Source organism: Pan troglodytes, chromosome 9 (genome assembly GCF_028858775.2).
Source record: "Pan troglodytes isolate AG18354 chromosome 9, NHGRI_mPanTro3-v2.0_pri, whole genome shotgun sequence".
NCBI classification, from domain to species: Eukaryota; Metazoa; Chordata; class Mammalia; order Primates; family Hominidae; genus Pan; species Pan troglodytes.
Window position 1 is genome coordinate 75,191,637 of NC_072407.2, and position 27,763 is coordinate 75,219,399.

The 27,763-nt window shown below is 47.3% G+C and overlaps 1 long non-coding RNA gene across 2 annotated transcripts; it reads left to right on the top strand.

Annotated features, from left to right (window-relative positions):
• LOC129136318 (uncharacterized) lies at positions 1–27,165 on the top strand. Of its 2 annotated transcripts, none has more exons than XR_010147277.1 (4): positions 1–157; positions 23,490–23,609; positions 25,584–25,693; positions 25,905–27,165. It is a non-coding gene; the product is annotated as an uncharacterized LOC129136318 (long non-coding RNA). The 2 variants fall into 2 exon arrangements; XR_008537866.2 differs by having other exon boundaries at positions 7–157; positions 23,490–25,315.
• The last annotated feature ends 598 nt before the right edge of the window (positions 27,166–27,763 follow it).

A 27,763-nucleotide genomic window follows, 5' to 3' on the forward strand; every position in this document is an offset into this window, starting at 1 on the left:
TCAGACATCTGGGAGGTGCTGGGTGGCCTGGGTATTTTTAGAAGGCCAGAGGCAAACATGCCTGGAATCCTGGGTGTTGCTAAGCCAAAGAAGCTGGGAGGCCAGCAGAGGGTGAACCCGAAGAGGTGGCCTCGGCCCGGGTCCTAACTTCACCAAGGTCAGATGGACTTGCCTTTCCCCAGAGGCTAGTGTTCAGGCCTATGGTGTGCAAGCTCTGGTTCCCCCAACTTGTCACTCACTTCTGCTTCCTTCTGGGCAGTCAGATGCAGAGCTGTTACAGGGCCTCAGGGAGAGCACTTGATCTCTTGATTCATTCAGCCAGTTCTTTCTGTGCTTTCCGTGGTCCAGGTGAGCTGCTGGGCCCTAAGGATACAGAATAGAAAGGAGGCAACCCTGGAGGGGCTCAGATCTGTTGGGTTGGGGGGGAGGTGGGAAGATGGGAACACAGACAGTGATAACACCTTGAGATCACTTTGGAAGAAGAAGAAGTATGGGCCTGAGGGAGCTCAGAGGGTCCCCATCTCCCAGGATTGCCACAAGGACCAGCTGATTATCTATGAACAAAAATGTAAGCTGCCCAGCTAGGGGACCAGCTCTGGGTATAACTAAGTTGTGATTATCAGTCCTTTCTAGAGCCATGCCTTTTCCTTTAGCGTGATTTCTGAAAGATAACATCTCAGAAGTGGAATACAAGGTAAGATTATCTTTTCAGCTGCTGACTTATCAACTACCAGAAAAAAATGCCCAGTTTGCACTGACAGCTCTGTTCCTGTCTCCTTCTCCCCATCCTATCCCTTCCAATCCCTCCAGGCAAATCCACACTATCATATTACAGATAAAGACTCAAGGTCCAGAGGGGCAGGTCCAGCTCAGGTCGGCTCTGAGCTATCCGCGACCTGCAGATTCCCAGATGGTTGAAACCACAGGAAGGACGCTCCCAGGCCTGCCTATCAGAGGAAGAGGGCTAGGGCATGGAGTGGGCAGAGGGCAGGAGTCCAGCCCCACACTGGGCCCCATCACAATTGACACTGAAGCTTAAACCCGATCTGTCCCACTCACTCCCCAGGATTGACTGGCCTTTCAGCCCAGGATTTCTCAAACTGGGCTCTTCAGTTTCATGAGTTTCCAGCCTTATTCATGGATGTCTGCAGATATGCTACCTGAATTTTTTAAGTTTTGTACGTTCACTTTAATGATAATCTAAACACATTCATATGAAAATATTCTGGCTCGACTGGAATGCACAGCATCTTATGAAAGAGGCTGCTCTAAGCGTCAGTGTCCATATCCGGATTTATCAGCAGACTAGTTCCAAAGAATCTAAGGGAACCACATTTAACATCAATGCAGTGTCTCGAGCTGACTTAATCAAGTTTGAGACTCATTGCTCTAGCTAAAATGCTTATTTCCTTCCTGTAAGATCCTGGGTAGAGAAAGAAGGATCTCAGTTGGGATCAGAGGCCTGGGTTCTAATTTTGTCTCTGCTTCTAACTCACTGAATAGCCACAGACAATTCCCTATCTGTGTCTTGTTCTAGATCTCAGCGTATTCATTTGTAAAATGGGAAGTTTGAGTTAGACTATCCCTATGGTCCCTTTGGGCTCTCACATGCCAGGATTCCAAATTGTGATTGAGCTGCCCTCTCACAGCCACCCCTGGCCACCCCACACCCCCACACCATCCCCACTGAGGCCCAGTGCTGCCGGGGGCTCCTGGGTTGAAAAGTAGAGCCTCCAGGAGGGCGGGTGTCAGGCAGATGTAAAGGGGGTGGCCTGAGTGGGATTGAAGGTCATCAGGAAGAAAGCCACCAGGCCAAAGAGAGTACTTACACCCAGCCAGGCTGTCAGCTGAGACCTACCTCCCCAGGCCAGGAGGGCTCCTCCCAGGATAGTGGGGGATCAGGGAACCCACCCCTCACCTGTGTGGGATTCTCCTCTAAGATTCACTGTCAGCCATCCACCCTCCTACCCCATAGCGCTGCCAGGAACCTAGAGCAACCTTCTCCTATAACCCCCTCCCCCATTCCAGCTCACACTGGGGTCTCAGGGAACAGGGCCCCCAGTCAATGCCAGAACAACCCCACTGACTAGACCTTCCTCAGCTCCCATCCTTTGGGCCTGCCTAACTCCTATAGATTACCTAGAATTCAGATTAGGAGTTCCCTCTGTCAGGAAGCTCTCCCAGATCCCCCATCCCAGGCAGGCTCAGGACCTTTATCCAACCTGCCATCTGTACTATCCTCTGTCCCTGCACTGATCCATCTTAACTGTTTTCTGTTGATCTCTCCCTCCTGGCTCCCAGCTGCCTTTGTTAATTCAGACATTGTGGACATGACATCTTTCTCGCTTTGCTGGGAAACAATTTGAAGCTCTGTCCCTTGGCCAAGAAATTCTAGACCTGGAAAAGCACCTGGAGTAGTAGGAAGTTTTCTCCTGACCTCAGGGCTCAGACATGCCTGCCCTCCAAGTCAATGCTCAGCAGCACCGGGGGCAGGCTTTTCCTGCAAAGGACAGTTTGCTGAACAGATAAACTAATCTGGGCACCCTACATCCAGGCCTATCAGTTTGTCCTATCTTGTCGTTCTCTACCCTACGGAGTCTTGTGGGGACACAGGCCAGAGGAGTGATGTCACATGGGAGGACAGGGCAGGATGGGAGGGAGGAATGGGACTAAGGAAATGCTTGGGGAGTAGGTGGGGTGTCCCCATCACATCTAGGTGGAGGTGGCTATGTCTTCATCTGGGTGTGAGACCATCCTAGCTCTCAGTATCCTGGTCCCCACCCTAGCCCAGTTGAGGAGCCTTCAGAGGCCAGAGGTCATATGTCATCACCTCCCAGAGAAACCCTGCCTAGCCCCAAAGTTGTCTGTTCCCAGCATACCAGCCCAGGAGAGAGAGAGCATGGGGCAGTGAGTCACCAAAGTATATGACTTTGGGCAGATCACACTCCCGTCTGTACAATGAAGAGGTGGACTCTGTAAACACTAAGGGCTCGTCTGGTCAGGACAGTCTGTAGGCAGATGAAGTGGAAGAGACGGCTCCTGTGTGCAGGTGCTGGCTGGATGCTCCCGTGTCTCTCATCCCATCTAACTGCTCGGCCAAGGAGGGAGAAAGCTCCATGGAAAGCTTTCCCTCTGCTTGAGGCAGAGAAAGGTGGCATGGGCATTGTGTGTATGTGATAAAAATATACGCAGAATATAAAAATTACAATTTTAACTATTTTAGATGTACAATGATGTACAATGCAGTGTCATTAAGTACATGCACAATGTTGTGCTCCACTATCCATTTCCAAAGCTTTTTTTTTTTTTTTTGAGACGGAGTCTTGCTCAGTTGCACAGGCTGGAGTGCAATGGCATGATGGCTCACTGCAACCTCCGCCTCCCAGGTTCAAGCAATTCTTCTGCCTCAGCCTCCTGACTAGCTGGAATTACAGGCACCCGCCATCATGCCCCTCTAATTTTTTTGTATTTTTGTAGAGATGGGTTTCACCATGTTGGTCAAGCTGGTCTTGAACTCCTGACTTCAGGTGATCTGCCCTCCTCAGCCTCCCAAAGTGGTGGGATTACAGGTGTAAGCCACTGCGCCCAGCCCATTTCCAAAGCTTTTCATCATCCCAAACAGAAACTCTGTAATTATTAAACATTAACTCCCCATTCCCCTTCCTCCTACCCCTGATAATCCTCTTATTCTGCTTTCTGTCTATGAATTTGCCTTTTCTAGGTACCTCATATAAGTGGGATCATACAATACTTGTTTTTTGTGTGTATCTGGCTTCTTTCATAATGTTTTCAGGATTCATCCTGTTGTACATGTGTCAGTACTGCATTCCTTTTTAAAAGTTGAATAATATTTCACCTTATGGGTATGCATTTTGTTTAGCCATTCATCTGTTGATGGACAATTGGGTTATTTCCACTTTTTGGCTATTGAGAATAATCCTGCTGTGAACGTTGGTATATAAGTATCTGCTTAAGTCTCTGCTTTCCATTTTGGGGGATATAGACCTAGAAGGGAAATTGCTGGATCAACTTGGTAGCTCAATGTTTCACTTCTTAAGGAACCAACAAACTGTTTTCCACAGTGGTTACACCATTTTACATTTCTATGAGCAGTGCACTAGGGTTCCAATTTTCCTACATCCTTGCAAACACTTGTAATTTTCCTTTTAACAAAAAGTTATATCCATCATAATGGGTGTGAAGTGGTATCTCATTGTGGTTGGCCTGGAGATTTTTTTTCAAAAAACATATTTGACCAGGTGCAGTGGTTCGTGCCTGTAATCCCAACGCTTTGGGAGTCCAAGGCAGAGGATTGCTTTAGCTCAGGAGTTCGAGACCAGCCTAAGCAGACTCCTGTCTATACAACAACAACAACAAAATAATTTAAGAAAAAATTAGCCAGGCACAGTGGTGCACATTTGTAGTTCCAGCTTCTTGGGAGGCTGAGGATCACTTGAGCCCAGAAGTTCAAAGCTGTAGTAAGCTATGATTACACCACTACACTCCAGCCTGGATGACAGAGCAAGACCCTGTCTCTAAATAAAAAACAAAGCAAAACAAAACAAAAACCGTATTTTAGCTGCAGGGTTCTTTAATCAGAGGAAAAGTTACCCAAAGACTGCATGAAGCCTTTGGTGAGGAGTTGATAGTGGTTAACTGGAGGCAAGAAGGGCAGGTAAGGTCACATGGGGCTGATAACTATGCACGTGCGTGTGCGTGCATGCGTGTATGTGTATTGAGGGGGTGCTTGTGTGTAGAGGGCACTTTCTCTTGGTCTCCCTCTCCCTGACTTGCCCCACACAGAGGTCCTTTCTGAGGAACCCAGTGGCATAGTATAAAAGTCCCTGACTAATGGTCACTGAAGTCACTTCCTTTCTGGGATACTTACCGGGAGGAGGCCATGTGTAACAGGGGCAGGAAGCTTCTCTGTTTCGTCGTTAGGGGAGGACTTAGCAAGTCACCTTGGAGAAGGCCCTCTCTGTTCTGTCCACCACTTGAGTTTATCAGATGTAAGTAGCGCCTGGGAGAACAAAACAAGACCTTTTGTGGCCCAACAAAGGCTGCCTCTCCTAACATCAAATGGGATGCAGAGCTGAAGAAAAAGGCAACATATTTGGGAGGAGTGAGACGTTGACAAAGGAGCCCCAGGGCACAAATGGAAGAAGGCCCAGTCACTTTCCTTGTGAGGTTCAAAGTTATCTGGCTGCTAAGATGACCATCCCCAGTGAGCCCCACTTGTTGGAAGGAAAGAACCCCTGAGCCCCCAGTGGTGTAGGAAGGAGCCTTGGACTGGTGGCCAGGCTTAACTCTGGGGCTGAGGACCTAGAAGCCCCTCTGGACCTTCCTCCTGGTGAAACTTGCTGGAGCTCAGGAGTGTGAATGAAAGCTTGGATTTGGGGGTCATGTGTTCACAGCTGCTGGGACTCTGAACAGTAAGATGGAGCAAGACTGGGACTCAAGAATGCCTTTGTTGGAAAGGAGCTAGTGTAGTCCCTGTGGGTTTTGAGCACTCCTGTGACATGGGGGAAGGCCTCCAGAGGGCCAGATTGAACTTCCTGCTGATAAAATCTTGTGGAGCTCAAGCAATTAATGGGGAAAAAATTGGGCCATAGTTTTTACCTTAAGCTGGTGGAGGGACCACACAAGTTACATGCAGTTCTCAAGTTATTTGGTTCTCTAGTTCCAGAGGTGGGGCAGGATGAGGGGGACCAGGAAAGTATATTATTCCTTTTTGCACCCAAGCCAGCTCAAGACAACCCTGGGGAATGGGAGGGAAAGTCTCTGGGCCTCTTTCCTTACTTAGGTTTCCTTCGTGGGTCCCCTTCAAGAGCCGCTCCTCATCTTCAGGATTCCACCATGGCCCCTTGCCTATGTCTACAGCCCATGATAGTACTCAAGTACTCAGGCTATTTCCTGTTCACTGTCTCTACAAAGCTTATCCAGCCTGGGTCCAGGTTCCTCTGTTCCCCATTAGGAGCACTGAGCTCAGCTAATAGACCAAATTGACCGAAGGAGCTGGTGACAACAGTTGGTTAATCCAGCCACTAAGGGCTTCACATGCATCCCTTCCCTGACTCCATTCACATTTCACCAAGGATCACAGTTACTCCAAAGGCACAATAATCTGAGCAAAAGGTTGCTGGAATGTACTGCTTCAACAGCCTTTCAGCTCTGTTGTGCAAAGAAGGTGTAATTCTACTGGTGGAATTTTAGGCACTTTGAAAGAATGTTTGCGATATAGTTTCTTGCAAATAGGCAACCTTTGCTCACCCACAGAGAAGACAGCATTTTCTGCCTACACATGAGGGAGCCTACGTGAGGCCCAGCTCCAGCTGTGACCTTCAGTTCCACTCCCTAGGCCAAGATGCTAAATTCAGATCACCCATTAGTTCAGAAGCAGGTTAGACCAGTCACCATAAGCATGTGCCTGGGCAACCAATCTTGTTTATGCAAAAGGAGTCTTTAGTCTGCAATGTTTTGCACACCTAGCACACAAATGAAAACAGTTCTTCTTGACTACACTTGGAAGGAAAAGAAAGAAAAGCAGGATAAAGGGCAAGATAAGAGAAGATAGCAAGTGCCAAGGAACTGAATCCTATCAGCCACCAAACCTTCATTTAAGCAGCCTGCTCATCTATGACCTACATTTATGAATTCTTTCTTGCAACCAACCAATCAACCTTCATTCAACTAATCAATGAATGAACCAGTCTTCATTCAGTCAAGCATTCTGTATTTATTAGAACTACTAATTTCATTCATTCATTCACTTTCTCTAACAAATCAACCTTCATTCAACCAGCAAAAGAATAAGTAGCTATTCACTCTTCATTTATTCAACTAAGTATTCCAAATAGCAAAGCTCAGGGCTGCAAGAGACCTCAAAGACCTCAAAGTTCAACCCACTGCAACCTTATAGGAATTCTGTCCATTACAACCTTGCCAAAATACACAGCTCATTACCTTCAAAGGTTGCCTGGTCTGTTATGGAGCAGCTCTGACTGTGAGAAAAATATTTTAAAAGCTGAAATGGAGTCTGCCCTCCTTGTAACATCCATACCTGGTTCTGATACTTCCTTCCAGGCCACCCAGAATAGCTCAGCTTCTGTGCTTGGAGACCTTGTCTGCAGGCAAAGGTGGAGATTATGTCCTCTGTGGCCCCTTCTCTCCCTCCCCTGTCCCTGTGGGTGATGTTCCCTTGTTGTTCCAGTCTCTCTTCTCTGGTCAGGAAGGTACCACTCAATCCAGGGCTTTCTCCTGGTTTGGGATTTTGAATGGGAGCCCACATTCTAAGTGTAATGTGGCAAGGGGACAGTCACCCCCAGTTCTGAATGGACTAAGCTCCAGAGTGTTTGTCATGACAGCCATTTTGCTCAAGGGCTCTCCCCTCACCCTGTTCCACAAGCCTCCACCTCCCTTATCTACAGCTGAATGCCTCAGGGCAGCGAAGCTATGGACTTGCTGGAGATTTCAGAGCTGGTTCAACCCAAAAAGCTTGGGGCCCAAACTGGAAGACAGGGATTAAGTTGGGCCAGCCATTCATTCCTCTGAGGAATTTGAACCTGAGATCTGAGGAGGAAGCTAAGCTGTTGGAAACAGGAGATGAGGCAGGAAGACTCAGAAAAGAGGGAGTGGGTAGGTGCCTGAGTCAGTGCAGGCTATGAGAAAGCAGAAGCTGAGCTAGGGCAAGGGACAGGAGGGATCCACTGCATCTGTAGGTTTGTGGGAGCAAGTGACAGCAAAAAATGACCAATTTAAGCAGAAAAATAATGTGTTAAAAGGACTCTGGGTAATTTGCATAAACTGATCGCCAGTTAAGGGGTGATTTAGCAGTGTGGTATATATTTGGTTCTGAAGAATTATAACACACGACAGGAAAAAAATATGTTTCAGAAAATGTAGGTAATTCTGTAAAGTGATGAATATGTTAATTAGCTTGATTGTGGTAAGCATTTCACAATGTATACCTATGTAAAAATATCACATTGTACACCTTGATTATATATACATTTTATTTCTCAATTATACCTCAGTAAAGCTGGAAAAAAAATGACTTCAAATTAATATTTTTCCTTCTGGGTACGTAATTTTAAAAATTATTTGATATTATAATTATAAATACATACAATATACAAAATTTTACAATATAAAATTATATATTTTATATTGTATATTTATAATTTTTATGTTGTATATTTTATAATTTTTACAATATAAAAATCATTTTATATTGTAATTTGACATCTATGTAATGTACAATGATTTAAAAATCAAGTCATTTTTCTCATATATAACAAAAATTCAGATCTGAAATTATATAATGATATTACCATAATCACAAGAAAATTTACAACTTCCTCCATGCCTTCTAAGGAAAATATACCTAGGTAGGTTGCAGGTTTTTGGTTTGCTGAGAACGAAGTCTTGTTCAGGGTCAGGGTGATGGCCTTTCCTATGCTAGATCACAGCCTTATATATCACGGGTAAGGAAGAGAACCCCAGAGCTAATTGTGCTATAAAAAAAAGTGTGGGGAGAGGGCAGGAAAGGTGGAGGTGGGGTTCACTGGTGAGGAGAGGAGCCTGGGGTTGCTTGAGAGGAGAGAGAGTTGCTGTGGACTGTTTGATGTAAAACACTACTCCATCTCTAGACAGGAATCTACAATACAATAACCATTCCTCACTAAGGCCTTGAGGTAAAGATTTACTTTGGGGCAATTCTAAGAGAAATGTTGAGTCTTGCTCTTTGGCGAGGGGTATAAATGGAGGCACACACCTAGGCTGCATTTTAGGATCCTGCCCAAGGGTGTTTTTTTTTTTTTTTTTTTTTTTGAGACAGAGTCTCACTCTGTCACCCAGGCTGGAGTGCAATGGTGCAATCTTGGCTCACTGCAACCTCTGCCTCTGGGGTTCAAGCCATCCTGGTGCTTCAGCCTCCCAAGTATCTGGGATTACAGGCGGTGCCACCATGCCCAGCTATTTTTTGTATTTTTAGTAGAGACGGGGTTTCACCATGTTGGCCAGGCTGGTCTTGAACTCCTGACCTCAAATGATCCACCTGCCTCAGTCTCCCAAAGTGCTGGGATTATGGGATTATAGGTATGACCCACCGTGCCCAGCTCCTGCCCAGGTTTTTTGATGGGCCATTCAATTCTCAGCTGAAACTGGGTATTAATCATTACCCTATGTAAAGAACCAAAGGTGAGCCTCCCTCTCCATCACTGCCAAATTACCAGGGCAGGCGATCCAGCTGAAACAGAGATGGTGTTGGAATGTTTCCCCAAAGCCAGGGGGAAGTTATATCTTTGAGGTCAGCATTCTGACCTAAGAATGAATTTTTCAGAAGGTATATTAATCAGGATTCTTTGGGCTGCAAATCATGGAAATTCATCTCTAGTGTGTTAAGGAAATAAAATAAAGCCCAAACATAAAAGGGGAGTTTGGAATTATTGGCTCACATAAATATGAAAACCAGGAGTATGGCTAGCTTCAGGAATGGCTAGATCCAGGCACACAAGTCAAGTCACCAGGAATCTATCTCCATCTCACCACTCTTTCTTCCTCTGTGTTGGCTTCCCTCTCAAGTTACTCTCCCCATGTAGTAGAAAAGTGACTTCCAAGAGTTGCATCTTGACATCATCAGCCCTGCTAGAAAATGTTGACCTTCCCAGTAGTTCTGGGGAAAGTACCAGTCTCATGTAGCTAACTGGATTATTTCCCCAACTCTGGAGTTGGGAATGTGGGGTCTGCCACATAGGAATTCCTTGAACTGAGAGTAGAGATGGGAAAGTCTCTCAAAGGAAATCAAGGTGCTGATAGCAGAAATGAGAGTGGCAAGACAGCAGTCAGTGAAAAATGAGGCCATGTACCCTGTGCAGTGAGCTCAGGGACTGATGTCAAAAAACCCCCAAACTTCCTTATGTGACCCAGGCTGGAAACTGATATTTAATCCAGCCTTGAAGGACACGTGATTTATTAAGAAACCAGTGTCTCCAGGAAGGGGTGAGGTGGACTGAGGCAGATACCCTGGGCTGATTTGGGTCCCCACTCCCTCTCCTTTTGGCCTTAGCTATGGAGACAGGATTTCCTGGAGCTGGACCTGCTGCTGCAGGGCTGGCTACCAGACAAGCACTGAAACCCTAGGTCAAGGCCACATGCTACCAAAACAGAGAGATGTTTGCAGGAATGCAGCCACAGGGATAAAAAGAGGATGCTGAATTGTGATTAAAGCTTCCTGCTGTAATATTACAGGATGGTGGTAGGAGAGAGGGAGAGAAGTGGGAAAAATTAAGAGATTTTAGGTTCTGACAGCAAGAATCAAACACGGATTCAGAGCCGCAAATCAATCCCTCAATTCCTGCACAAGAATGACCCGTGCCACTTAAGGAATATGCAGTGAGAAGGGGAGGCCAAGATTCACAGGACGACAGGAAGGAGAAAAGCGCGCCCAATATGCACTAAGATTGAAGAGATGTGTGCTATGAGCCATAAGATGTCCTTGACCACAGCATGGAGAATCTGGTCCTGCTAGAAGAGATATCCGTGGATGTAATTTATAGGGAAACCTCACTGAAAAAAAGCAGAATTCCCTGGAAACTGGATTTCCTATGCTGGATATCTTCCATTCCCTACCCTTTCCCACCCTGCTCTTTACAGGAAGATAACCACTACAGCCTTAATTAACAACAATCTGTGCTTCTGGCTTCAGGTTGGGTTTGGCCAATGGAGAGGCCCAGCTGGAGATGAGAGGAAGGGAGGAGAGGGAGGTCAGGGTATTTATTCCTGCTATTTTTTTTTTGAAATGGAGTTTTGCTCTTGTTGCCTAGGCTGGAGTGCAATGACATGGTCTTGGCTCACTGTGACCTCTGCCTCCTGGGTTCAAGTGATTCTCCTGCCTCAACCTCCCAAGTAGCTGGGATTACAGGTGCCTGCCACTACAACCAGCTAATTTTGTATTTTTAGTACAGACAGGGTTTCATCATGTTGGCCAGGCTGGTCTCGAACTCCTGACCTCAGGTGATCTGCCCGCCTTGGCCTCTCACTTACTACTGCTTTTTTTCTTGTGACACTCCCTTGGGCTGGCCCTGTCCCTCAACTAGACTCAACTGCCCCTCTCAAAGTGGCAGACTCTCTGTGACTCTTTCTCATTCCAGATTCCAGTAACTGCTCTGTCTTCTTGGCCATTCAGGCCTAAAGGTGATGACAGCTCTGCTGTTCCCCTACACTTAGTAAATTGTCCCTTCATAAATAAAACCACCTTCCATTTTCATCTGTTTTCGTCGGAATCCTGAATGATATTACCCCTGACATTCTCCCCATTAGGTAAGGTGATTTGAAAGGAGGAAGGTGGGGCTGAGCTGGGCAGTCCTCAGAGAATATGAGCGAACCACGGAGTTATGGCTGGAGGAGCCAGTGCTGACTGGGGAGTTGGAGGGAATGCAGACACACCGCTCAGCCTCCTGAATCTGAGACCCTGCAGGACGGGGGTGGGGCAGGCAGGAGGTCAGCACTCACAGAAGGTTCTCGGAGCAAGCCTGAAGCCAGGGGCTAAAGCCCTGGGGATACTCCCTTCCACAGGGAAAGTCTGGTCACCAAGAGGATTGGCACCTGCTGGCACCTCACAGGACCCTGAACATGTGGTCAGATTGAAGGACAAACTAAGGGACGCCAAGGACTCAGGAGTTTGAAACTTTCTGGCACGCATTTTCATCGTGACCAGGAAGGCCACCTTGTGGCAGATGCCCTCTGAAGAAGCTCAGTAAATGCATCATTGTTTTCCCTTTACAGGAGATGGGGATCTCAGAGCTGAGGCAGGCAGGGGCCAACCTACTGCTGGGAGGATCAAAGATATGGGGACGGGACTTGTCTCTGAAGGCAGGGGAAGTGAGAGAGGGGTCCAGATGGAAAATTCCACCAGCCCCACTAGCCCCTTTGGATGCTGATGCTTCTACATTTCAACCAGCAGTGGTTCCAAATCTCCATGTTTGTCTTCCCTGTCAAAGCTAAATGTGGGGGTGAGGAAGCAACCAAGAGGATGCTTGAAGAGACTGCGGGGTGCCTGCAAGAAGGGGAGGAGCTTCTCCTGGCACACTCACTGAGCTCGAACCCTGCAGGCTCATCCTGTGCTGCTGTGGAAATAAAGTGTGGTGAGGAAGCAGGGCTGTGGGCAGGGAGGACCTGGCCTGTGTTCCTGTGAGGCTGGGGTCATTTGTGAATATAGATAATGGACCAGAGAGTTCCGAAGGTAGCAGGCCCATGGAGGCACCTGGGTCAGCAGAGCTTGTCAGGACCAGGGTATGGTGGGTTTGGGAGGAAAATAGAGGCACCCCTCTCAGTTCTTCATACTTCCCATGGCTCCATGGGAAAGAGCATGGGGGTTAGAGGAGGGGCAGGAACCAGAGAGCCAGCCGGCAGCCACTGGGCCAAGCAGTGGGCCCCTGGACCTGAAGGAGGGGCTAGGGGACAGACAGATGGCAGGGTAAAAGAAGGCCAGGCTGCCCGTATCTGTGGGAGTCCTGGGCAATGAGGGGGCCAAGGTAGGATTGAATCCCCCAGGAACCATACATATCACCTCTGTGGAGCCCACCACATCACAGACGCTGCTAAGGGCAGACAGAACCAGAGTAAGGCCAAGAAGCCCTTTCCCCTGCAGAGTGGAGTCAGGCCAGCAGGAGATCTCACCAGACTGCTTCTCCACCCCCAGGTGCTAGTGGCCAGAAAAGAGAGCAGAGTGTGTAACTGGCATGCCATTCCCCATTCCACAGCAAGCCCTTCAAGCACAATTCTAGCCTGGCTGGTGTAGGAGGATTGCCATTAATTGGATAGGAGATTGAAGTTTTAAACTAGACTGATCTGAGTTGTAATAATTGAACTAGACCAATAATTGAACTTCAATTAAATAATTGAAGTTATTTAAAAGAAAAACCTCTATCTATGACGTTTTTAAAAAAGAGGAAAGTGTCAAGAAAAAATAAAAGCAAAAAAGCAGGCAGGCATGGTGGCTCACACCTGTAATCCCAACACTTTGGGAGGCCGAGGTGGGAGGATTGCTTGAGCCCAGAAGTTTGAGACCAGCCTCAGCAACATAGTGAGGCCCCCATCTCTACAAAAATAAAAAATAAAAAATTAGCCAGGTGTAGTGGCATGCACCTGTAGTCCCAGCTACTTGGAAGGCGGAAGTGGGAGGATCACTTGAGCCCAGGAGGTTGAGGCTGCAGTGAGCTATGATAGTGCCACTGTACTGCAGTCTGGGCAACAGAGCAAGACCCTGTCAAAAAAAAAAAAAAAAAAAAGGCAGAATTGTGCCATGTGTCTGCCTCAAGTAAAAATTCCTCAATAACCACTTGCAGTAACACAATGGCCACTGCCCTCCCATCTCTACTGGAGTGACTCCAGGAAGCTGAGAAAAGAGCATCTGAACCAGAGTGCCTGCGAAAGTCCTGAGACTTACTCTGATCGGATCATCTTGGGTCACAAGGCCATGCCTGACCCAATCACTGTGGCTGAAGGATGGATGCACGGATTGTTCAAGCCTAGGTCATGTTTTCCCCGCTGGAGTTGGCTTCCCTGGAACTGGAGTGATCCCAAAAGAAATGTGAGAACTGCAGGGAAGACAGAAGGAGGATGAATGTGGGGAAATACTGAATTGAGGATTTACCCCATTCTCTCACATGAGAGCATAAAGTTTCTGCCTCAGGAAGAGAGTGGGACTAAAACTAAAATTTCAGGTGTTCTATAATTCTTAGAATAATAGCCACTGATATACTTAAAGACTGTGTTAAATAAATGGTTCATACAGAGTACCAGGGCAGAATTAAAATCCTCCAGTAAGAAAAGGGAGCGAGGGAGAGAGAGGAGATAGCAGAGAGTCCCTAAAGGGTGTCCAGGGCCTGAGGACTGGGTGGGGCATCAAGATGGAAGGAGAACAGGGCTGAGCTGCTTCCGGAGAAAGCACATGTCTGATGGGAATTTTGTGAGGTGAAATTGTGAAAGTGAAAGTGAAGGAAGCCACAAAAAAAAGCCTTCTCTTCTATTTCCCATAGGAAGCCATCAGTTAAAAAGTCAGTCTCTTCTGTCACAGACCACAGTGAGGAGACATGATGACTAAATGCAATGTGGTACCCTGAATTGGATCTTGGAACAGAAAGAGGACAAAATGGGTGAAATCCAATTAAAGTGTGGAGTTTAGTTAATACTAATGTACTACTGTTTCTTAGTTGTAACAAACGTAGCATAGTAATTTAAGAGGTTAACTGGGTGAGGGGTATAATCGTATAAGATGACTCAGTCCCCTTTCCCTGGGAGCACTCGGGCTGGGGAGTATGCTGACTGCCATGCACAATGTGGCCATCTAGTCTATGAGAAACAGGGCCCAAGACTGAAGGTCTCCAGAGAAGGCCCCTAGCCTTTGCAACTTTTCTAATCTAAAATTATTTCAGGCCGGGTGTGGTGGCCCACGCCTGTAATCCCAGCACTTTGGGTGGCTGAGACGGGTGGATCACTTGAGGTCAGGAGTTCAAGACCAGCCTGGCCAACATGGTGAAACCCCGTTTCTATGAAAAATACAAAAATTAGCCGGGCATGGTGGCAGGCACCTGTAATCCTAGCTACTCCGGAGGCTGAGGCAAGAGAATCACGTGAACCTGGGAGGTGGAAGTTACAGTGAGCTGAGATCATGCCACTGCACTCCATCCTGGGCGATAGAGCAAGACTCCATCTCAAATAAATAAATAAATAAATAAATACATACATACATACATACATAAAAATAAATAAATTCAAAATAAAGTCTCTTTTTAAAGTCACTTTCTCCCTATCACTTTACAGTGTAGATTCACTTTTACTGCATGAAAGAGCACCACACCTGGGATGTTATATCTATAAATGAACACTCATCTGCCTCTAGGTACCCTGGCATCACTGCTATAGTACAGGGGCAGTGGAAAGAGCCAGTCTCGACTGTAACTTCTCTAGGATCCTGAGAACTGGGGGTGAGTGCCTGTGATAGCCTGTGATGCACTTAGCAGGTGGTGCAGCACATAACAGATCCCCAGTGGAGGTCAGTGGTCTTCAATCCGCCCCTATCTGGACACCTTATAATGTGCCTGCCTCCTGCTCTGGGTCTCCCACATTCCCAGGCTACTCTTCCCTGTGCCTGGGTGGTGAGGTGAGTTGCTCAGCTGCTTAAGGGAGCTTTTCTACAGGGCTGAGAACCCCGGCTCTGAGGCTCCTGCATCTTGGTGCAGGTTGGCTGTGCCTTACTACCTGCCATCTGTGTGGACAACTGAGATGACTTGGTGCTGGGTTCTGAGCTGACTCATTTTATTTAATCCTTACATCCATCTGGAAGGGTAGGAATCACTATCTCCATTTTACAGGTGGAGAAACTGAGGCTGCCAAGGCTGGTATTTGCTTTCTGTCAGAGCAACCTCCTGAGACAGATAAGATGAACAGCACCAATAACTCTGGGGCTAGGTGGGCTGATAAGTAGAAAAAACTGGGATTATTGGAGAACTTGGAGAGGAAAGGTCACTTTTGTGTCCCACAGTCAGTGGACTTTGGAGTCAGGAGGGTTTCCAGGGAGAAGGGGATGAAGAAAGCACCCCCAGCAGTAGGAAATAGTGAGAGGCCTCGCACTGAAATGGAACACCTAGAAACCCAGCCGTTCACAGGAAGCCTGTCTAGGTGGCCTGGGGCCCAGGATCCATGCAGAGAGTGGGATGGGACCATAAAACAAGCAAAAGAATCAGGGATTGTTGGGATGCCATGGGCTATTTCCATCCCACTCCATAGGCCCTACTCCCCCTCAGGAGCTGCCCCTAGGCTAATATTAGCATTCCATCCTTCAGAACTAAGGTCTACCCACTCTAAGGCCTCTTTGTTTCTGTTGGAAAGAGGTCCCTTGCTAGGGCCTTTATGGGTCCGTGCTGGGAAGACTCAAAACAGGGCATAGATGGGAGTAGCTTTTATGCATCTATTTTGTGCCAAGCCCTAAATGGGCCCTGGGGCTCAGGATGACCCAGTCCCTTTCCCTAAGTGCATTCAAGCTGGGGAGTATGCTGACCACCATGCACGATGTGGTGACCTAGTCCATTATAAACAGGGTCCAAACTAGTGGTGCCCAGAGGAGACCCCTATCCTCTTGGGATACTCCTTGGCAAGACCTCCCTAGCCTCCTCCCACTGCTTCCTGGTGGGCAGGGCAGCCAACAGCAGTCCCAGTGGGGAGGAGAACTCTGAGTTCCACCCCTGGCTGCCTCTCTAGGAGAATCAGATCCAGGATGGGGCGGGCCCCTGCCAGGTCTGGCAGGGTGAACTGGGCCTTTCCACCCTGGAAGCCCTCTTCCGGATAGAGGGCAGTATCTGGGCACAGCCCCACAGTGACGCTGCTCACAGGCCTCACTGCCAGTGGGTATGATGCCATGCACCACCCTAGGTGAACTTTGCAGCCCACGTAATGGGTGTGATGCTGTGAACCTGCCATCTGCCAGCTGTCCAGGAGCAGACCAACCCAGGAGGGCCTTATCTCCTGGGCTCGAGCTCAGGACGCCCAAGCGCAGGACTATCTTAATCTTAAGTGCCCTGGAGACCTCTCCATGTATGTGCACTGCACGGAAGTCCTCTGGCCCTCCAGCTCAACCTGCTCCATGCATTTCCACAGAACTTCAAGGAAAGGGAAGCCTCTGTGGTGGTGGGAAGGCAGGCGGTGCACGTTTAGATGTGGGCCATTATGTGGGGACCTTGCTTCAGGCAAGCACTCTTTCTGTTCTTGTGAAATGAGTCAGAAGGGGTCAAGGTGATTCCCTGTCAGAGGAAACCCCACGATTTCAGGAAAGAAAGGCTTAGAGACACTCAGAGGCTGAGTGGGGAATGGAATCAGGGTCTCGGATAAGATGTGGAAGGAAAGACCATGAGGTTGGAGACAGAGCGGATTCCGCCCTGGAGAATGTAGAACATGTGATTGTGCTGTAGGTGCATGGATGGATGGGAGTCCAGAAACAGGGGCCTGACTAGGCCTACCTGACCCCATGAGAAGCACTGGATTCTGGATAATCAGAACCAAAGGGGCTACAGAGCCCACAGCATCCAATCCAGTACACTGATGGGAAAACCAAGGTCTAGAGGAGAAGGGGATATGTTTTAGGTCACCCAGTGTGTCAGGGGTAGGGGTCCTGCCTTCCAGGCCAGATCATTTACCAACCATGTTCAGGTAAGTAAAACCCAGCCAGACAGTACCCTATGCAGGGCTTGTGAAAGGGAAGGGCACCTAGAGAGACTATCTGGTACCCCTGCCTTATTTCTCAGCTAATGAAACAAGCATCAGAGAGGGGCAGGGACTTGCCTTAGGTCACAAAGCCAGGGAGCAAAATCTTCCCAGCAGCCCCAGGTGTCCTGACCCCCACCCAGTCCAGGACTTCTCACTGCATCACTGTCTCCCGAAAAGAGGAAAGAGAAGGTTGGGCATGGTGGCTCACACCTGTAATCCCAGCACTTTGGGAGGCTGAGGCGGGCAGATCACCTGAGGTCAGGAGTTCAAGACCAGCCTGGCCAACATGGTGAAAAACCGTCTTTACAAAAATAGAAAAATTAGCCAGGCATGATGGCAGGCGCCTGCAGTCCTAGCTACTCAGGAGACTAAGGAGGGAGAATTGCTTGAACCCGGGAGGCGGAGGTTGCAGTGAGCCGAGATCGAGCCACTACACTCCAGCCTGGGTGACAGAGCGAGGCTCTGTCTCAAAAAAAAAAAAAAAGAAAGGAAGAAAAGAAAGAGCAAGGAGCAAGGAGAAAGGAGCTCACATTTACTGAGTGCCTGTTATGCACCAGGGCCCTGATGTGACACATCTTCCTTCTAATCCCCACAGCAGCCTTGGAGGCAGATGTTTTTGCTCATGTTTAACAAATCAGAGAAAAAGGTTCAGAAGTGCGAAGCAGTTTGCCGAAGGCCGCACAGATGGTAGATGGCAATGCAGGAACTTTGGCCCAGGTCTGCCCACTTCTACAGCCTGCACTCTTGTTCTTACCCAGGCTGGGTTGGGTTTAGGACCCAGGGCTGACAATGCAAGGACATGGTAGGGAGGAGGAAACCAGGAGTAAATTCCAGGCACTGCCCGGGCTCCCAATCTCCCAGTTGTCCCAGTGACAAAAATAAACAGAAGTGACCTTGGACAGCGGAGCCCTGCCTCCCACTGAAAGTTTCTTTTTCTCTCTTTCTTTCTTTCTTTTTTTCTCTCTCTCTTTCTTCCTTTTTTAAGTCTATTGATCCACACTCAGCAATAAAGCCACACAAAATAAACAGCTGATGGACAAAAAGCATGGCTCCTGGCTTGCTGAGTTTCTCACCTCCAAGTGGTTTCAGGCCTCAGAACCTCAGATTCTCAGATCAATTTAGAAATTTATAGACTCTCACAGCCCTAACATGAGGGGCCTCCCAGGCTGCTGGTCAGCCCCACCAGTGGAGGAATCCACAACTTCCCAACTGGCTCTTCTGTGGACCTTTGTTCCCCTTTCTTAGGCATGGCTTCAGAGCTGTAGGCCCTGCCCAGGTGGTGTCAGACCCAGAGCAGAGAAGAAGCAGAGCCACTCTCCTCTCAGTTTAATAGGGCAATCTCAAGGCCATGGGGCAGCTCCCTTTGTGCCTCAAGGGAGACTATGGGGATGTCACGAGAGGCTGGTCTTAGCTCAGTGTGCAAAAGGCAGTCTCAGAGCTGAAGGGGCTGCTTCTGGAGACAGGCATGAGGGTGTGAGAGCAGGCTTGGATGAGTCCAGAGGCTTTCTGCCTCTGCTAATGCAGCCAGACATCAAATCTACCTTTGTGCTGGCCACGTCCCACTGCATTCCTTTCATCTAAGACCTCAACCTTTTTTTTTTTGTTCCATCCAAGTACAAAGTCTTGCATTTCTCTTTTAAATTCCATCTTGTAAATATTAGCTCTTCATCCTAGTACAGTGGCTTTACATGGTGCGGTAGAGTTTATGTGCAGACCCTTCATGTGCATCATCTCCTTCCATGCTTAGGACAGTTTGCTGGACCTCACAGAGGTGACTGATGCAGCATCCCCCCGGGAGCCGGGTGAAATCACAGACTCCAGCAGCAGCTTCTGAGATGACTGTGAGCATTAGGCCAGCAGGACCCCATTCCCTGAGGAGCGATGAATACAAGCCCATGGAGCCAGAGAAGGGGAAACTGGTGCAGCCCACATGGTGTCTGGAAGGGCTTCCCAAGGGCTGCTTCAGAGGCAGCACAGAGCCTCAGGCAGGACTACAGGAGGAGCAGGAAGAGGGGAGGATGAGTCAAGTCTACCTGGATTGGTTTGGGTGGAGTCCTTCCTGAGGCAGGGTGGTGTGGGGGATGGTTGTGTAGATGTTTTTGAAGCCCCCCCGCCCCAGTGTCTGTGTCCCCTTAAACAAGTATTACAATCTTCCTTCCCTCCCATGAGCAGAAGAGGAAACTAAGGCTCTGCCAGGACTAGAGCCCAGGTGTCCCAGATGGATCACCTAGCCAGGGATCTTCAGCAAACCAGGCTGGTCCAACTGTCTGTCCCGAGCTCCCTGAGTTGGCTTGAGGAGAAGACTTGCTCCCTGCCCTCTTGGAACTCCTTTCTGGTTGGAGAGCTGGGTGTTGAGTTTTGTGTAAGGTTATTTAGGCAACAGTATTCCAGAAAGGCTGATGCTGGAGATTCAGACACTGGCACCAAGCCTGTGAGCATCACTCTGGAGCTGGACCATGAGCCCATCCTATGCTCCTGCCTCTAGACCTAGGTTGGGTTGTTCAGGAGCTGGGTCTGGAAACAGATCAGAAAGCAGGGTCCACCCCAGCCCAGAGGCTGGGCCCGTGGGTGTGTCCAAGCTAAACCTCTACACAAGGATCCATTGTGGTTGCTCAGCCTGGCCCTGGGCTCTGCCAGCCCTTCCGGCTCCCGGAAAATGTTTCCCGTCTGGCAGCTCCCAGAGCAGCCTGTCCTTGGCCAAGATGCTGACTGGCCCCACACACAGGCCTCTCCTACCCAGTGAGGATCCTGGAGTCCTGGCAGCTCAGAGCTCTTGGGTCCAGCCCCCATTTAACAGTCAGGATCCCTTAGGCTCAGGGAAGTAGGCACAGGCCACAGCAGCACACGAGAACCAGAATCAGGACCAGAACCCGGCACTCTGGCCATTTTCTCAGCTCTCGCTACCAACATGAGGCAGAAGGATGCAGACTCGGAGAAGGGAAGGGGCTGTCCCATTACACAGTCCTTTGTGGCAGAGTCTGGAGGAAATGACTGGTGCTTAGCTGGCCGCTTGCCCACCTGGACCCCTCTCATCTGGGTTCTCTAGGTTCAGCTGTGTGGCCTCGTGAAGGTTGCTATTCCTGTCTGCATTTGGGGACTGAAGGCTCCCCACTCTCAATCCATCCCTGACATCCTAAGCTTTAAAATCAGGCATAAGCGCACTGGATGGGGTGAGGAGAAGCAGCTCTGGAATTTGGGGCTTTGACAACTCCGCCCCATCTGTGTGTGCCAAGCTGTACCAGAGCCAGAGGCTTAGGGCCTGGGGCTCCCCAACCCTTACTTGGGCTGACAGTGCCACCTGGTGCCCAGTCGGTGTGACATGAGTCCCGCTAGAGATGCAACCACAAACCTTCGCTCTCTGTGGGACCTCTGAGCCACCCCATGCTAGGCGCTGGGGACATAGAAGAAATTGTGACCCCAGATGTGAGGGGAGAAGACCCACAAAGAGTGACCACTCAGGATGTGGAGGCTGTGACAGCAGAAAGACCGGGGCCGAGGAGGGTCCCTGAGTACCACAGGGTCAAGAAAAAGAGGCATTGCCATCAATGTAACTCTCACTGTCTTCTAGGCCAGGTCCTATGCAGGCCTGGGGACCCTCAAAGAATCAATTGTAATCTAATAGAAAAAAGTAGGGTGGGGAAGGGAGCTCAGAGCCAGGGGCTTGGAACTGGGTCTTGAAGAATGATAGTAATTCATCTTGTGAGCTGTGGGCATTCCAGGCTCAGGGAACAGCCTATGCGAAGGCATGGAAGAGTGAGCTTGTGTGTATAAGCTTGAGGGTGACAGTTGTGGAGAGGAGGGGGACAGCAGAAGAAGTGCCAGAATACGAGGTCTGAAAAGTCACAACCCTGGGTACCTGTGGCCGACACAGCTTGTCTGAATTTCCTTGCCCCATACCTACCTCCTCTCTTGACCTTCAATGTCTGGGCAGGTACAGAGCCCCTGCCTCAAACTCCAACCCCATTCCCTCTGGGTCTGGTTACCTAGAGGAGGTCCTGATTCCTGAAAGCCTCCCCTCTTCCCCCAGGGCAGGAGCTAGGTCAGGCTGCCCACAGGCTGATCTGAGGGGACACAAACCTATGACTTCCCTGGCCTCCAAGAAGCCCAGGCCCAGCCCTTAGATTGGAGAAGGATCTTTAAGCAGTTATTTAACTCTAGACTCAGGTTCCTCAACTGATGGGGACAATAATGGTACCTGACTCATGGGATGTGGTGAGGATTAAATGAGAAAATGCATAGAAAGCCACTTATTTGCACCTTGCTGGCATGGGTTGATGCCAGGTAAAGGGGCTCCTCCCCATTGCCAATCCCCCTGGCATATTTCCTTCTAGGGGGAAGCTTGAGGGCTCCAGATTTTGGCCCCACCTGGGCTGCCTACCCCCCAACTTCAGGCTTCTTTCTACATTTCCTGAACCCAGAGAAGCTCTGTTGTATACCCAGCAGGTGATTGCTTTTTCATGTTTCCCTCTGATTGTTTTTTTTTGAGACAGGGCCTCACCCAGTCACCCAGACTGAAGTGCAGTGGCATGATCTCGGCTCACCGCAATCTCCACCTCCCGGGCTCAAGCAATTCTCCTTCCTCAGCCTCCCAGATAGCTGGGATTACAGGCACACGCCACCATGCCCAGCTAGTTTTTGTATTTTTGGTAGAGACAGTGTTTCACCATGTTGGCCAGGCTGGTCTCAAACTCCTGACCTCAAATGATCCACCTGCCTCAGCCTCTCAAATGCTGGGATTACAGGCGTGAGCCACTGTGCCCAGCCTCCCTCCGATTTTTTAAAAAATAAAATGTTCAAATACAAAGGAAAAATGTATACAATAAGCAAATGAGCACCCATACGTTCTTCTAGACTCAACGATTAATGTTTTGCCTTATTTCATTCATTGCTTTGTCATTTTTTAAAATTTGAACTAGGGCCAGGTGCGGTGGTGGCTCATCCCTGTAATCCCAGCACTTTGGGAGGCTGAGACAGGCAGATTGCTTGAGCCCAGGTGTTCAAGACCAGCCTGGGCAACGTGGCAAATCTCTGTCTCTACTAAAAATACAAAAATTAGCTGCGCATGATGGTCCCAGCTACGCAGGAGGCTGAGGCAGGAGGATCACCTGAGCCTGGGAGGTCAAGGCTGCAGTGAACTGAGATCACGCCACTGCACTACAGCCAGAGTGACAGAGTGAGACACTGTCTCAAAAAAAAAAAAAAAATTGAACCCATTTGAAAGCAGTCACAGGTACCATGACACTGAATGACCCCCAACACCTGGGTGTGCAGCTCCAAAGATTTTTCATACATAACCACAATCATAATAGTAAGAAAAGCAATAATTCCATACTATCATCTAATATCCAGCCCATATTCCTATTTCTCCCAACTTTCCCAAAATGGATTTTACAGCTATTTTGGGGAGTTTTGGGGAGTATGGAGGAGGAATTCAAGATCCAGTTAATGTTATTTCATTGCATTTGGTTCTTGGTATCTTTGTTCTTTTTATTCTATTTATTTATTTATTTATTTTGAGACAGGGTTCTGCTCTGTCAGGCTGGAGTGCAGTGGCATGGTCACCACTCACTGCAGCCTTGACCTCCTGGGCTCAAGTGATCCATCTGCCTCGACCTTCCTAAGTGCTGGGATTACAGGTGTGAGCCACAGCCCCCAGCCTATAACCATGCTTTATATATTTTAGATACAAATTCCTTATCCAATACGTAATTTGCAAATATTTTCCCCCATTCTTGTTGTTGATTATGCTTTTGGTGTTCTAAGAATACATTGCCAGGCCAGGTGTGGTAGCTCATGCCTATAATCCCAGCAATTTGGGAGGCCAAGGCGGGTGGATAACTTGAGATCAGGAGTTCGAGACCAGCCTGGCCAAAATGGTGAAACCCTGTCTCTGCTAAAAATACAAAAATTAGCTGGGTGTGGTGGTTCATGCCTGTAGTCCCAGCTACTTGGGAGGCTGAGACATGAGAATTGCTTGAACCTGTGAGGCGGAGGTTGCAGTGAACCGAGATTGCACCACTGCACTCCAGCCTGGGCAACAGAGCAAGACTCTGTCTCAAAGAAAAAATAATAATAATACATTGCCAAATCCAAGGTCATGAAGACTTATCCCTATGTTTTCTCCTAAGAGTTTTATAGTTTTGGCTTTTACATTTAGGTCTTTGATCCATTTTGAGTTAATTTTTGCATGTGGAATAAAGTAACATTCCAACTTTGTTCTTTTGCAGGTGGCTAACAAATTTTTCCAGCAACACAGAGCTGAGAGGATTGGGATCTCAGAGAATAAGGAGCCCTGCATTCTTGGCTTCATCTGCCTGGAGTGGAGTTTCCATCATGCTGAGCTGGAGGTGCACGGGGCCAGGGAAGGAGCAAGTCGTAGCTCAAATGTCCCAGACTCTTACTATTCTTATTAAAATTTAGTAGGTTTTCTTGAATAAATGTTTCTTCATCTGCTGTATGCCCTTAGGACAATTCCCAGGAACATACATCTATATTGATATCAATATAAATATAAATAGATAATTATGTATGTATAACTTTAGCAGTTTTACTTGTTCTGCTGGAAAGAAGGTCTGGAAGGTTTGCAGAGCTGCTCATGCCACCATTCCAGAAGTTATCCACCAGTTCATTGCTTTTTGCTCAGTAGTATTCCATTGCATGTCTATGCCACAATTTGTTTATCCATTCACCTGTTGATGGACATTTGAGCTGTTTCCTGTTTGAGGCTATTACAAATAAAGCTGCTTTACAAATAAAGCTGCTTTGAACATTTGTGTATAAGTCTTTGGACATACGCTTTGATTTATCTTGAGTAAATATCTAGAAGTGGAGTGGCTGGGTTATATGGTAGGTTTGTGTTTTAATTTTTAAGAAGCTGCTAAGATGTCTTCCAAAGTGATTCCCCCGTTATGCACTCCTGCCAGCAGTGTGTGAGAGTTCCAGTTGCTCCAGATTCTCACCAACACCTGGTATCGTCAGTCTTTTTAATGTTAGCCATTCTAATAGATGTGTAGTGGTATCTTATTGTGGTTTTAATTTTCATTTTCCTAATAGGTAATGATGTGTTTGAGCATTTTTTCATGTGCCTATTTACTATCCATACACCTTCTTGGTGAAATATCTGTTCAAATCTTTTGCCTCCTTTCTTTTTTCATAATTGGGTGGTTTGTTTTCTTATTATTGAGTTTTGAGAGTTCTTTCTATATTGCAGATACAAATTCTTCTTGGATATATGTACTGCAATAGTTTCTCCCAGTTAGTAGCATGTCTTTTCATTCTCCTAACGGTTTCTTTCAAAAGGCAAATGTTCTTAATTTTGATGAAGTCCAATTTACAAATATTTTTCCTCTATAGATCATGTTTCTGGTATTATATTTATAAAATCTTTGCCTAACTCGAGGTCATGAAGATTTTGTTTTATTGTTTAGTGTTCTCTCCTTCCAATTTTTGGTTCCCATTGTGTGTATGGTTTTATATCTTGCTTTTTTTCCCAAAAAAACTTTAAAAAATTTAAATCCATGGAAAAATCGAAAGATTAGTATCATGAACAATGGCATACTTTTTGCCTACAAGCATCAATTGTTAATAACTTGCTACATTTGCTATATCTCCCTGGATACCTTTTTCCAGGAACGTTTGACAATAAGTTGCAGGATTTTGTAACACTGACTTTTTGCAAGGTCTAGGAAACCCATCCTGAAAATGTTCTTTAAAAAACATCAACAGCAGCCTGTGCCATTTTCTGCGATAACAAAGGTCGTACTTGCCCAGTGTAGAGGACTGGGAAAAAACAGAGCAGCAAAAGAAGAAAATAAAACTGTTCCCTCCCCCTATTCCAACCCCATGATACCAGGAAAGCCACTTACCTGAGAGGTGGGTAGGAAGGACACACAGAGCTCAGATACCACCTGAAATTTGGGGTGCAAATCCCTGACTCCCATGGCAGCCCCCTATCCTGGGATCACTTTCTGCAGAAGAGCCCTCTGCTGGGAAGCTGAGGCCAGGATCTCCGCAGCCGACCTTGAGCCTGCTCCACCCTCTCTGGGCTTAGCTGGTAAAGTAGATAACAAGGTGGCTTGGCTTCTGTCCCAGGACACTATTTGTATCTTTACCGTGGTTACTTCTTATTGTGAACAGGCTGGGCACCCCTGTCTCCAGCACCCCACCTCCAAGCAGGCCTATCCCAGCTGCTTTTGCCTGGAATAGCTCCTCCTTTACCAGCCTCCATCCTTCAAAGCCCAGCTCAGGGTTGCTCCCCACCAAACCTCCCTTGACATCACCCCACCATTAGAGTTAGCTTGTCTCTCCCTGTATCCTTGCAGCAAATCACTCATCTGTTGTGGGAGAGGCCTGTGCTGGAACTGCTGTACACTCCTATCTCACTCAAGCCTCACGACAACCCTCAAGAGAGGTTATCAGGGCCATTTTGAAGGTAAGGAGACTCATCCTCAATGCATAGGGCTAGGTCAGTCACCTCAAGTTAGGGCAGAGCTAGGTTCACTCAGACCCCTGTCTCTGCCTTTAGAGACGTTGATGCCCTTCTTGCAACCCCAGTGGCTTGTGTGCACAGAGATCAGGGCTGCGTCTGATGTATCTGGGCCCTGGATGCCCCCGTCTCCTACCCATCTCTCCTCTTGTTTCAGATGCAGCCAGCTGTAGAGTTGCCTTTTCCAATGCAGCCTTCCCTCACTCCCACTGAGAGTAACTGCTCCTTTTCTGCACACCCTCATGCCCCAGAATCAATGGCCTGACTCTTCTGCTTCTCCAACCATACTCAGACATCCTCCTCCAAGTGCCCAGGCCGTGGTCCTGCACATGGATCCTTAATCAGCTTTGTTCAATGTATTTTAATATTTATTTTAATTTGCTTGCATTATCTTTCTTTCTATTAATATTCATTATTTTTCTTTACCTTCTTTTATAATGTTGGTTTTTTATCCCATTGATACATGTCCAAATTGTAAAAAATTTAGGAAAGAATAAAAATCACCCCAAATTGTTATAGATAATCATATTAACATTTTGGTAGATTATTATTTTTTGAGTCTGGTTTCTGTAGATGTATGCATTTTACAGAGTTGAGATTACATTGTATGAATAGTTCTAAAGACTGCTTTTAAAAATCTAACATTATACCATGGATATTTTCCCCATGTCATTAAAAAGTACATGTGGCACACCCACTGGGAAGGCTCTGATAAAGAAGACAGATAATAACAAAATGTGGTGAATCGGAACCTTCATACAATGCTGGTGGGAATGTAACATGGTACAGCCCCTTTGGAAAACAGTTTGGAGGTCCCTCAAATAGGTAAGCATAGGGTTACCATAAGACCCAGAAATTTCACTGCTAGGTATATATTCAAGAGAAATAAAAACATGTGTCCACACACAAAACTTGTACAGAATGTTCATAGCAGCATTATTTATAATAGCTTAAAAAATTGAAACAACATAAATGTCCACCAATGAATGAATGGATCAATGAAATGTGATATATCCACACAATGGAATATGATTCAGTCACAAAAAGAAGGAAGTACTGATACATACTACAACATAGATGGACCTTAAAAACATTATGCTAAATCAAAGAAGCCAGACGCAGAAGATCACATATTGTATGACTCCACTCATACAAAATATCTAGAATAGACAAATCTATAGAGACAGAAAGTAAATGTATAGGCTGGGGGGTGGGGAGGTCTGGGGAGAAATGAAGAGTGTCAGCTAATGGGCATGGAGTTTTGTTAGGGGGAGATGAAAATGTTATAAAATTGACTGTGCTGGTTCAAAACTTTGTGTATATACTGAAAGCCATTGAATTGTATACTTTAAATGGGTGAATTGTATGATATATAAATTACATATCAATAAAGCTGTCATAAATAATTAAAAACAAAAGACAGTAGCATTTTTAATGTCTGTAGACATTATTCCTTTGCACAGCTGCATCATAATTTATTTAGATTTATATTGCTAGACCTTTATGTTTTCTATTAATTCTTTCATTTCAAAATATTTCAAACACACACGAAAATGAATCGAACGGTGTAATGAACCCCTGTGCCCATGACCCACTTTGACAATTACCAACACAGTTTCTGCTTTTACACACATTGATTCGATGAACATTTTGTTTGTCTTTGTCCACATTCCACACTGTTTCCTTTCATTTATGCTGAATTCAATTCCACTCAAACCACTTCCTCAAACCCTCACAATGCCCTCCCAGCATGCCAAGTGATATGATGGATCCGACCTTGCCCTACCCGGTCTGGTGGGGGCTACCGGTCTGGTGGGGGAGGTGGATACTGGATTGGAGTGATCGGTAGGGATGGAGGGTGTGTAAGTGGAGAGAGCCCTCACCCTATTACCCAGGAAGGGCACTTCACACTGGAGTCACCCCACCCAGAGATGCCCATCCACCTCTGCCCAGCCCTGCCTTTCTCCCCTGCTGCCACACGAAGGCGACAGAGCAACCCTTCCACAGCTGCCTCTG